The sequence below is a fragment of the Syngnathoides biaculeatus genome, chromosome 18 (genome assembly GCF_019802595.1).
Source record: "Syngnathoides biaculeatus isolate LvHL_M chromosome 18, ASM1980259v1, whole genome shotgun sequence".
Taxonomy (NCBI): Eukaryota; Metazoa; Chordata; class Actinopteri; order Syngnathiformes; family Syngnathidae; genus Syngnathoides; species Syngnathoides biaculeatus.
In genome coordinates this window covers 6,330,417-6,339,546 of record NC_084657.1, presented here as the reverse complement: position 1 = coordinate 6,339,546, position 9,130 = coordinate 6,330,417, and the positions used below count along the sequence as shown (strand labels likewise).

At 41.0% G+C, this 9,130-nt stretch overlaps 3 non-coding genes across 3 annotated transcripts; all 3 read left to right on the top strand.

Annotated features, from left to right (window-relative positions):
• The first annotated feature begins 1,140 nt into the window (after positions 1 to 1,140).
• Positions 1,141 to 1,212, top strand: trnaw-cca (transfer RNA tryptophan (anticodon CCA)). Its single transcript has one exon. It is a non-coding gene; the product is annotated as a tRNA-Trp (tRNA).
• A 1,847-nt stretch (positions 1,213 to 3,059) lies between these two features.
• trnav-aac (transfer RNA valine (anticodon AAC)) lies at positions 3,060 to 3,132 on the top strand. The gene has a single exon. It is a non-coding gene; the product is annotated as a tRNA-Val (tRNA).
• Positions 3,133 to 6,996: 3,864 nt separating this feature from the next.
• LOC133492340 (U1 spliceosomal RNA) lies at positions 6,997 to 7,160 on the top strand. Its single transcript, XR_009792623.1, has one exon. It is a non-coding gene; the product is annotated as a U1 spliceosomal RNA (small nuclear RNA).
• Positions 7,161 to 9,130: the final 1,970 nt, after the last annotated feature.

Genomic DNA, 9,130 nt, shown 5'->3' with positions numbered 1-9,130 from the left:
GCTCAGTTTGTGGTCAGATTCTCTCCTCCGTATAGTTCTGATAAACACAACACGGGGTGTGTAGCCCACATACACTCACATACAGTATAGACTTGTATCACATATTGTTTTCTAGTATCTGTTTATGCATCATCCTGTGTTGTGTATTGTTTTGTTTTGTTTTTTATAAGGCTAGATTGTCAGATCCTGATCACCTTGTCTCGATCGTGGTCTTGATAGTGGTGTGTATTGTTCTAGATTGGATTGTTTTGTCAGATTGTCTTGTAAAGTTTTTAGTGTCTTGCATATTCTTGTTGGTGCGTTTTCTTCTCATGTTTGATTGTCGTACCGTCGCTGAATTGTGTTGTATCGCCTTGATGCTGGTGTATTTTTATTTATATTTCCTGGATTTTATCATGCAAATATACAATAATGCTAAAATGTATTTGTTGATACTGCATTATAACAGGCAAATCTTCTCCCAGGCCGCAGGACTGACCTGACCCCAAACCAGTCTTATGATTGCATTGTTGGAACAATTCAAACCTACACAGGGAGACGCCAATGGATTTCAAGCCCATCGCCTTAACCACTCGGCCACAACAAGCACTTCTGTGGTTGCTTTTTTTCATTTTCTGACTTCTGCACATTTGCAAACATGCATGACAAACTTATGGGGAACTCATGTGGTGAATAAAACGGTTTACAGTTCAAAACCAGCAACTCTAAAAGCAGGCTGCAGTGAGTGCTGAGCTGTATCACATCCATGCACCATTTCTCGTTGCTATAAAAGCATATTCCAGCACCTTTCGTTTTCCGTGTTAGCTCAGCGACACAGTCCGCGCAATGGAGGTTGAAGACAGGGAGCATCATGGCGGCGTCAGACACTCATCCACAAAGCTAAGTCTCCACGAAGCACAGAGCTGCAGAACCTCCAAAGTTTTGTTCAGAAACTGCATGAATTCAGGGTTTTGATCATCTCATGGGCAAAAAAAAAAACCCTCAAAAATGGGACAAAATTGCCCACTCCTGACTTGTAAGACAAATAACTGTTCAAGCTTTGTTGACACGGATTCACCAGTCGGGCATGTCAGTGACTTATGTTGGTTGCCGATATACCCTCGTTTTGAGCTTACACCTCTAAAGAAGCTTGTTGTCATTGACTCTGTGGCGCAACGGCAGCGCATCTGACTCCAGATCAGAAGGTTGTGTGTTCAAATAACGTCAGGGTCATTTCTTTAGCATTCTGATGGATGTAAAAGGATCTGCTTTAAATTCACATGCCATTCCTATGGAAAAGACATATTATGTGGCAGGAGCTGACTGCTCGTATAATTGACTGACTTCTGCTTTTGTCAGGAATGTTTCATTTGTCACTGACGTGTAAACTTGAATTTATTGGGTGAAAATCCAAATGTCCACTTGTTCCAAGTTTGTCGTCATAAAAAAAATTCGCAATTGATGTTTGTATTCGTGAAGGAGCTGCTGAAAATAGCCGAGAAATTTTACCATTGCTCAGTCGTCACCACTTTGAGTGTGTTTACTATGGTCACAACTGACATCATTTTGACTTTCACCAATGTTCGTCTGTAACGGAAACGACCCCAAAAACATGAGGGTCCGACATGCACCACAGAGGTAACTTTTCAATAGCTTTGTCCAGGGACCAAGAACAGTGGAAGGTTCCTCAAGCAGTGCTACAGGAGACGTGAGTGTCAGAAGTAAAACATTACTCACAATCAGGAATTAAACTAAAATGATCGAGTGCAGCGGGTAGGCACAAGTCCTTTGATCCGAATAGTTCTCAAGCATACACATTTCACAACTGGAACGAATGATGAATATTGAATTGTCTAAAGAACGAAGAGGTAGCAGGAAGACATGGGAGTGTAGCTCAGTGGTGGAACATTTGACTGCAGATCAAGTGGTCTCGAGTTCAAATCTCGATACCCCCTTCCTCTTGTTCTGTTCAAAGACTGCATGAGTTTGGTGTTTCGGTCATCTCATGAGCAAAAAAAAGCCTCCCCTAAAAGATGGGAGAAAATTGCCCAGTCCTGACTTCAATGACAAATACAGTGCAAGCTTTTTGACACTGATTCACTGGTCGGGCCTGTCAGAGACTTGTCTTGGTTGCCAATTATATACCCTACTATTGAGTTTTTGTAATGGTGTGATGTTGTTGCGCTATAATTGGAACAGGATGTAGAAGTGCACTTTTATTTTGAAAGGCAGCACTTTCTCTGTCATTTATTTATTTATTGTGTGGTAAAAATGTTCATTGTAGGGTCAATATTTTCACATGTTGTGTGCCTGTGTGTGTGCATTTGTGTCTGTCTGTGTTTGCATGCTTTTTTGCTTTAGTGTGTGTGTGTGTGTGTGGTGTGTGTCTGTGTGTCTGTATGTGTGTAAGTTAAAAGAGGATGATGTGTGTGTGCATTTATACATTCCATCTCCGTGGTAATAGGGATGCTGTCAAATGAAGTTGAAGTAGCATCAAACAGCGAAGGTACCACAAGATGTATGTGTGTCACAGATTCCATGCCCGGCTATCTCAGTCGGTAGAGCATGACACTCTTAATCTCAGGATTGTGGGTTCGAGCCCCTTGAGGGGTGGCAGGCTTTTGGATTAGATGACATTTATCAAATGATTCACCGAATATCCAAATCGAGCCACTGGGAATGTCTTTGATTGAGCTTCTCAGCCATCCACCTCTCGGTATTATGCGAAAGTTGAATTGAGGCAACTGGACTGATGCCAAACATGTATCCGTTCACCAATGTTAAAAACATTTTATTTTTTTGTCGGTGCTCTCATCCAGTTTTGTTGGCCACCAGAAGTCCAACATCTCGTGAAATCTCGCAAACGATTTTACGCTCTCATTTAGAAGATATTTGTTTGTGAGTGTCTCTGTGTGAGAGAGGAGGTAGTTTGTCTTTGTGTGTGAACATGAAAGTGGGTGAAACTGTTTTTGAGATGTGAATGTGAAAGTGAGCGAGAGATAGTGTGAATGTGAGTTTGTCTGTATAGGTGAGAGCAAGAGAGTTGGCAAAAAAAGTGTGAGAGAATTTGGATGACAGCAGTTTCCATAGTGTAGTGGTTATCACGTTTGCCTAACACGCGAAAGGTCCCTGGTTAGAGACCGGGTGGAAACAGGCTTTGTTTTGTCGCTTGCTTCTCGGGGAGCTGTTTGGTTTGGTGGTCACATCGTAAATTTTGAGTTCAGTGGAAGTCGTCATAGTTAAGCGATGGAGATGCGTACCACACATGTGACTGTTCCTTGTTTCAAAATTGAGTCTGAGCAAGCACTTTTAAAATGAATATTGTTTGTTGTATTTAAATCTGCCATGAAAAACATCACCAAAATTTGACATTGAGAAAAAAACTTCATTCACACAGGAATTGAATCTTAGTCCGGACATTGCGAATACTAGTAAAGATGGTGTCATGAAGCTTCATTAAGCATTGTAACAGTTCAGCCATTGATACAAGTAATGGTCCATTTCTTGATGACTCATGTGGATGTAGTTTTGTTGGCGAGTAGAAAAGTAAAACTCATCAGCATCCTGACACTTCTGCTGCAATTCTCTCCAGATAAAATCATCCATAAGCCATTTATATTGTCATGGTAAAGTACAACGAGAGAAACAAAATCAAAATGTTTAGGGGATCCAACACGACGTCAAACTTCTCACACTGACCAAGATGATAAAAAGTAAAAAGTTGAGATGACGTGTCACTTAGAACAAGATGGACATTTTCTCAAAGTGGGAAACCTTTACTTGTAAGACCTCTTCAAGTATTTTGACATATGCAAACTGATCCATGATCCCTGCTCGGCAATAACTAGGCCCAAGACCATAGTCGGAGAAACGTGCCCATATCATGATGCTTGCACCACCATGCTTCACCGTCTTCACTTTACATCCAGGAACTGATCATAATTGGCTGAGCCTTTGTCATTCTGGTTATTCTGTGACCAATTATGATGGTTGTCTTCCATTTTCTGGAATGTGTCACTGGTTTTTCTCTGTTTTAAGGCATGAGAGATCATTTTAGCTGAAGAGCCTATAATTTGTTACACCTCTTGATCAGATTTTCCCTCTCCAATGAAACGTTTATTTAAATTCTTGTTTCTGAACCAACAAAGTAAATGTCATGTCTACATAACCCCTTTTCATGAGTTCCCAAAAACTTCATTAGAAACATAGAAGCAATGAGTGACACCTCGTTGGGGGTAACAACCCAGTATTAGCCCCAAAAAAGAAATTAGCATCTACAATTTGGAAGAATCCACTTGATCAAGAAATCCATCTCCTTAAAGGAAGACTCTCCCCAAAATGTATATGTACAATAAACCCTCCAATGTGAAGTAATATTCTCTCGCTCACTTTCACATTCACATCTCAAAAACAGTTTCACCCACTTCCACTGCGCCACTCTGCTGTATACATCAACTTGTCGTATGTACTTTCATACCAGTCTTAAAAGAATTTGGCTGAGCTGTTTTATGCCTTCATCAGATTCCAAGACACGTTTGGTATTTGGTTAACTTTTATGATCATTGGTCTTTCCTTGGTCAAATCAAAGTGCTGATCTGTACTGGCGCCTTTCTGAAGACTTACACAGTGATTTTAAATTGACAGATCATTAAAAAGAGGATTTTTTTCCCAACTGGAACTAAATTAAGGGAATGAAAACACAAGTCTGAATTGCACAATAATTATCACGATGAGAAAGACTTTAAAAAGTGGCAATTATTGAATACGTTTGAAAGCCTAATGCCACCACGATGATGGGACATTTTGGATTGAAGCCTGATGAACGCAAGCCATCCTGCTCATGCCAATCATCCGATAAGTCAAATGCAACAATGCAGATACAAAAGTGACAGCGTACAGTATATGATGCACGTGTGCTCACATTATATAAAGAATATCTTTACTTAGAATTGTAATCGATGTAGCCATTGAACATGCTGACAACACCTGCAGACTTGTAAAACTACCGGGCAGCACGATCACCGGGGGCTGCCAGCGGGCCTGCTGCGTTTCTTCGTGGGTTCAGTTCTCAAACATAATTGAAGGTGGCATGTCTGTTTATCAGAATATTCTCATACAGAAGAAAAAAAAAAAGCACCAACAACGACACATCGCTGTTTTTCATCGTAAGACACCTGCAGTCAGATGCTCCCGTAAAATACGCCTGAGTCGCTATGAATAATTTCATAGATTGATCATTAAAATTTGATTTGTAATTTCAAAAAACACAAATATTTCCCTTTTTATTACAAAACACGGGTAGTAGGGAGAAGGAAAACAGATACATTAAGGTTTATAGTTTTATTTCTCAAATCAACGTATTGGCCTCAAACAGGTTTTGATCTTTGGTTTCATTGTTGAATGCAGTTGTGTATTTTTTTTTTTTTAATTTACAAAGATTTGAACTTTGAGAGTGTTTAAATGAAGGAAATCTGAGAAAATGTTCATGCCTGTCTGAGAAAAGTGGATCGTATGTTTCAGGGCCTTAAAACATAAAAAAAAATACTGTCAACAAAAAAAATAAATGTAAATGAAAAAATTAGAAAAATACTTTGAATGAGAAAAACACAACCTGTAAACAAAAACATCAACTGGTAATGAAAACAAATCCTGTGAATGAAAAGAAAAACATCTTGTAATTTTTTTTCTCATGGACCTCCTGGGACCCCCTTTAAATTCGGAGCCAATCAGAAAATCAGACAAAGGCTCCCTGCCCGTTCACTAACTCTGCGAGATCATCATGTGCTTCATGTGGATGTCCACCGTTGCAATTTTTCTTTTTTATCTCAAATAACTGAGCACTTGAATGCACCCTCTTTTCTTTTTTTTTTTTTTTTTGCTGCGATAGCCCGCCCTCAGTTCCGGGACCACACCAAGGCACAATGCGGGGTATGCCTAAATGCCACAGGACCCACAGCCCTGCTGCTGTGGTTTTTAGGATGAGGTCGACAATGATCTACAGTCCCGAAGCCGATCGAGATACAGCACAAGATGCGCGGAGTGAATCAGCATACAGAAAACAATGCACATTCAAACATTGCTTCACTGTAAAAAAAAAAAAAAAAAAAAAAAAAAATGCACATGAAAAACAACAAAAAAAGTGTAATAGTGAGGCCGTGTAACGTGAATCGCGTTGCAGCAAGGGAATAATTTTATTTTCTTATGACAGCTATTGGAGCCGACATCTCACCTGCAAATAGAGAGTTAATACATGTAAAAATGATTTCAATGACTTTTACATCATGTCATGCGTTTGAATGAAAAATAGGAGTCAAATGAAAATACTCTGCAGAAATTCTCCTCTCTCTTGACTGCTCTATTGAATCTACAAACAGACACAAAGTGAAAATATGGATCGAAAAATTGCACACAACAACTGAATTCTCCTCCTCCGGCACAAAAGCAGATGTGTCGCTTGCTGAGGAACACATTTTGGGACATTTGCACAGGCTGTACCCTGCCTCCTGCTCATTGACAGCTGGGATAGGCTCCAGCACTCCCCGCCACCCTTGTGAGGATACGCTGCTCAAAAAAATAGATGGATTGGTTGTTCTCAAGTTTTGAGAAACCGGGTCGGGACATTGCACGTTGCGGGTGATCATTTGAGAACAACTGGAGAATGCTTCATTGACTTCATGCCAAACATCGCCAAAGCTGTCATGCGCAATAAGCCTCACTAGGTGGCAGTATTGTATTGAAAAGCACATCCAACTGTTGGAAAAGGAAGTCTTGTCAGTTCCAGTGGAACATCGAGATTCGATTTAAGGTGAAGATGTTTGTTGTCTCCCGATGTTCCACTGCGTTCTTGGTTTCAATTTACTACCTCAATTAAAACTCAAAATTAAAATCATCATCATTTTTCATGTCTTGCGTTTAGGTTTGCCCGATGTGTGTGTGGTTGTTCTCGTGATCGTGATGACACCGTCGCTTGATTGAGCGTGACCGGGTGTGACTTGCGTGCTCGTGCCAGTTTATCACATACTTACCTGGCAGGGGAGATATCATGATCAAGAAGGTGGTTCTCCCAGGGTGAGGCTCAACCATTGCACCTGGTTTGTGCTGACCCCTGTGAATTCCCCACATGTGGGAATCTCGATTGCATAATTTCTAGTGGTGGGGGACTGCGTTCGCCCTCTCCCCTGATCTCATGTCAAAACCAATGTTAAAAAATTAACCAGTCAACCTGCAGAAGGCAGAGTACACTCTGGACTAGCTGCCAGTCACACTCACAATCACACCTCTTAGCAATGGAGTTAACTTATTATTCCAATTAATGTCGCATGTTATTGGTATGTGGGAGGAAACTCATGCAGGCACGGGGAGAAGATGCACACAGACGGGGCTGGGATTGAACCTCAGAATTGTGAGACCATCGCTTTTCAGATGCATCACCGTGCCACCTCAAAGTGAAGTGAAATAGCTATTTTTAATGATAATTTCAGTTATTAGAAGAAAAGAATATTCAAAGTTACTTGGATGTGTGACAAAGTAATACCCCCTAAATGTAATAACTAGTTGGGCCACCCTCGGGAGTAACAACTGAACTCATTTTCTATAACTGGAAATTAGTCCTTACGTGTCTCTGGAGATATTTTTCTTCTTTCTTATAGAGTTGTCTTAATTCAACATGAACAGCCAGATCATGTCAAAACATTTAATTGAAATCAAGACTGACTGACTAAACCACTCAATTTTTTTTTAAAGTTGTTGAGAAGTTACTGTAATTTGCTTGTGTGTTTTGGATCATTGTCCTGCTGCAGAACCCAAGTGGGCTTCAGTTGGAGATCACAAAATGATGGGTGAATATTCACCACCAGCCTTTTCTTGTAAAGAGCAGAATTCATGGTTCTGCGTTTAACAGTAATCCCTGAGCTTATCTCCTCCAAACTTCTCCAGCTCAGCGTCTCGACTGCCATTTCCCAGTGGATCTACAACTTCCTCACGGGCAAGGTGAGGCTGGAGGACACCACCTCATCCACGTGCACTATCTAAGACTATTAACTGAGGAAAGGGAGGGTTGCAGTTCTTTTGAAGTTGTCTAGAGTTACTTTGTGGCATCCTGGATCGCCATTGTTGTTGTTTTTTTGTAATCTTTGTCGGCCGGCCACTTTTGGGAAGGTTTACCACTGTTCCATGATTTTTCCATTTGAGGATAGTTGCTCTTGCTTTGGTTCGCTGGAATCCTAAAGATTTTGAAATGGCCTTTGAAACTCTTTCCAAACTTGTCGATGTCAGTTCCTTCATTTACTTTACACACAGGGCAAAGATACATTTTTGCAGAATAAATAAAATCACCATTTAAAAACAGCATTTTAAATTCACCTGTTACATTGGTCTGTTTACATTTGCTGGATGATTAAAGTGATGAAACAATGCCAAAAGCATTGGTCTTGTAAACAATGGGTCGTGAGTTCAATTCTCACTGTGGCCTACTCGTTACATATGTGATCCCTTCCTGATTCAACTCTATTTGTGCTCTATGTCAGTTTTGTTTACTCGCTCTGCATGTTCCCTCATTCTCCATTTGGCTCTCTGTTCTGCTGGTTTACATAATTTGGCTGCTTATTTTTGTTGCTGTTTGAGAAAATGGGAATTCGCCCAAGTGTTAGAGCACTCCTTTTGTATGTGGGATGTCGCGGGATCAATGCCTGCACTCTACATTTGACTTTTGGTTGTCTCCTGAAGTCGGGGCATGTTCTTTAGCAGGGACGCCAGGACTTCTTTCTTCTCATCCAAATCTTCTGGCGGATGAAACAACCGCAAAGTCAAAGAAATTGAACAGCGACCTCGGGTGCACCAACTGCACGTATGGACAGCCTTATACTTGAACATGGTGTTTGTGATGGAAAAGCCATGATGAGTACAGAAGTCCAAAAACAGAAAACCACTCGCGTTCTGATCAAGGGGTTCGTTCCTTTCAATCACACCTTTCCAGATCTCATGTGACCGTTGAAGTCCCCCTGCAGAATGACGGAGTCCCCAGCAGGAGCATTTTCTTCCACTCCCTCGAAGGACTCCAAAACGGATGGGTAGTCTGAAGTGCTGTTTGGTGCATAGGCGCAAACAACAGTTAGGACCTGTCCCCACAACCCGAAGGCGGTGGGAGGGTACC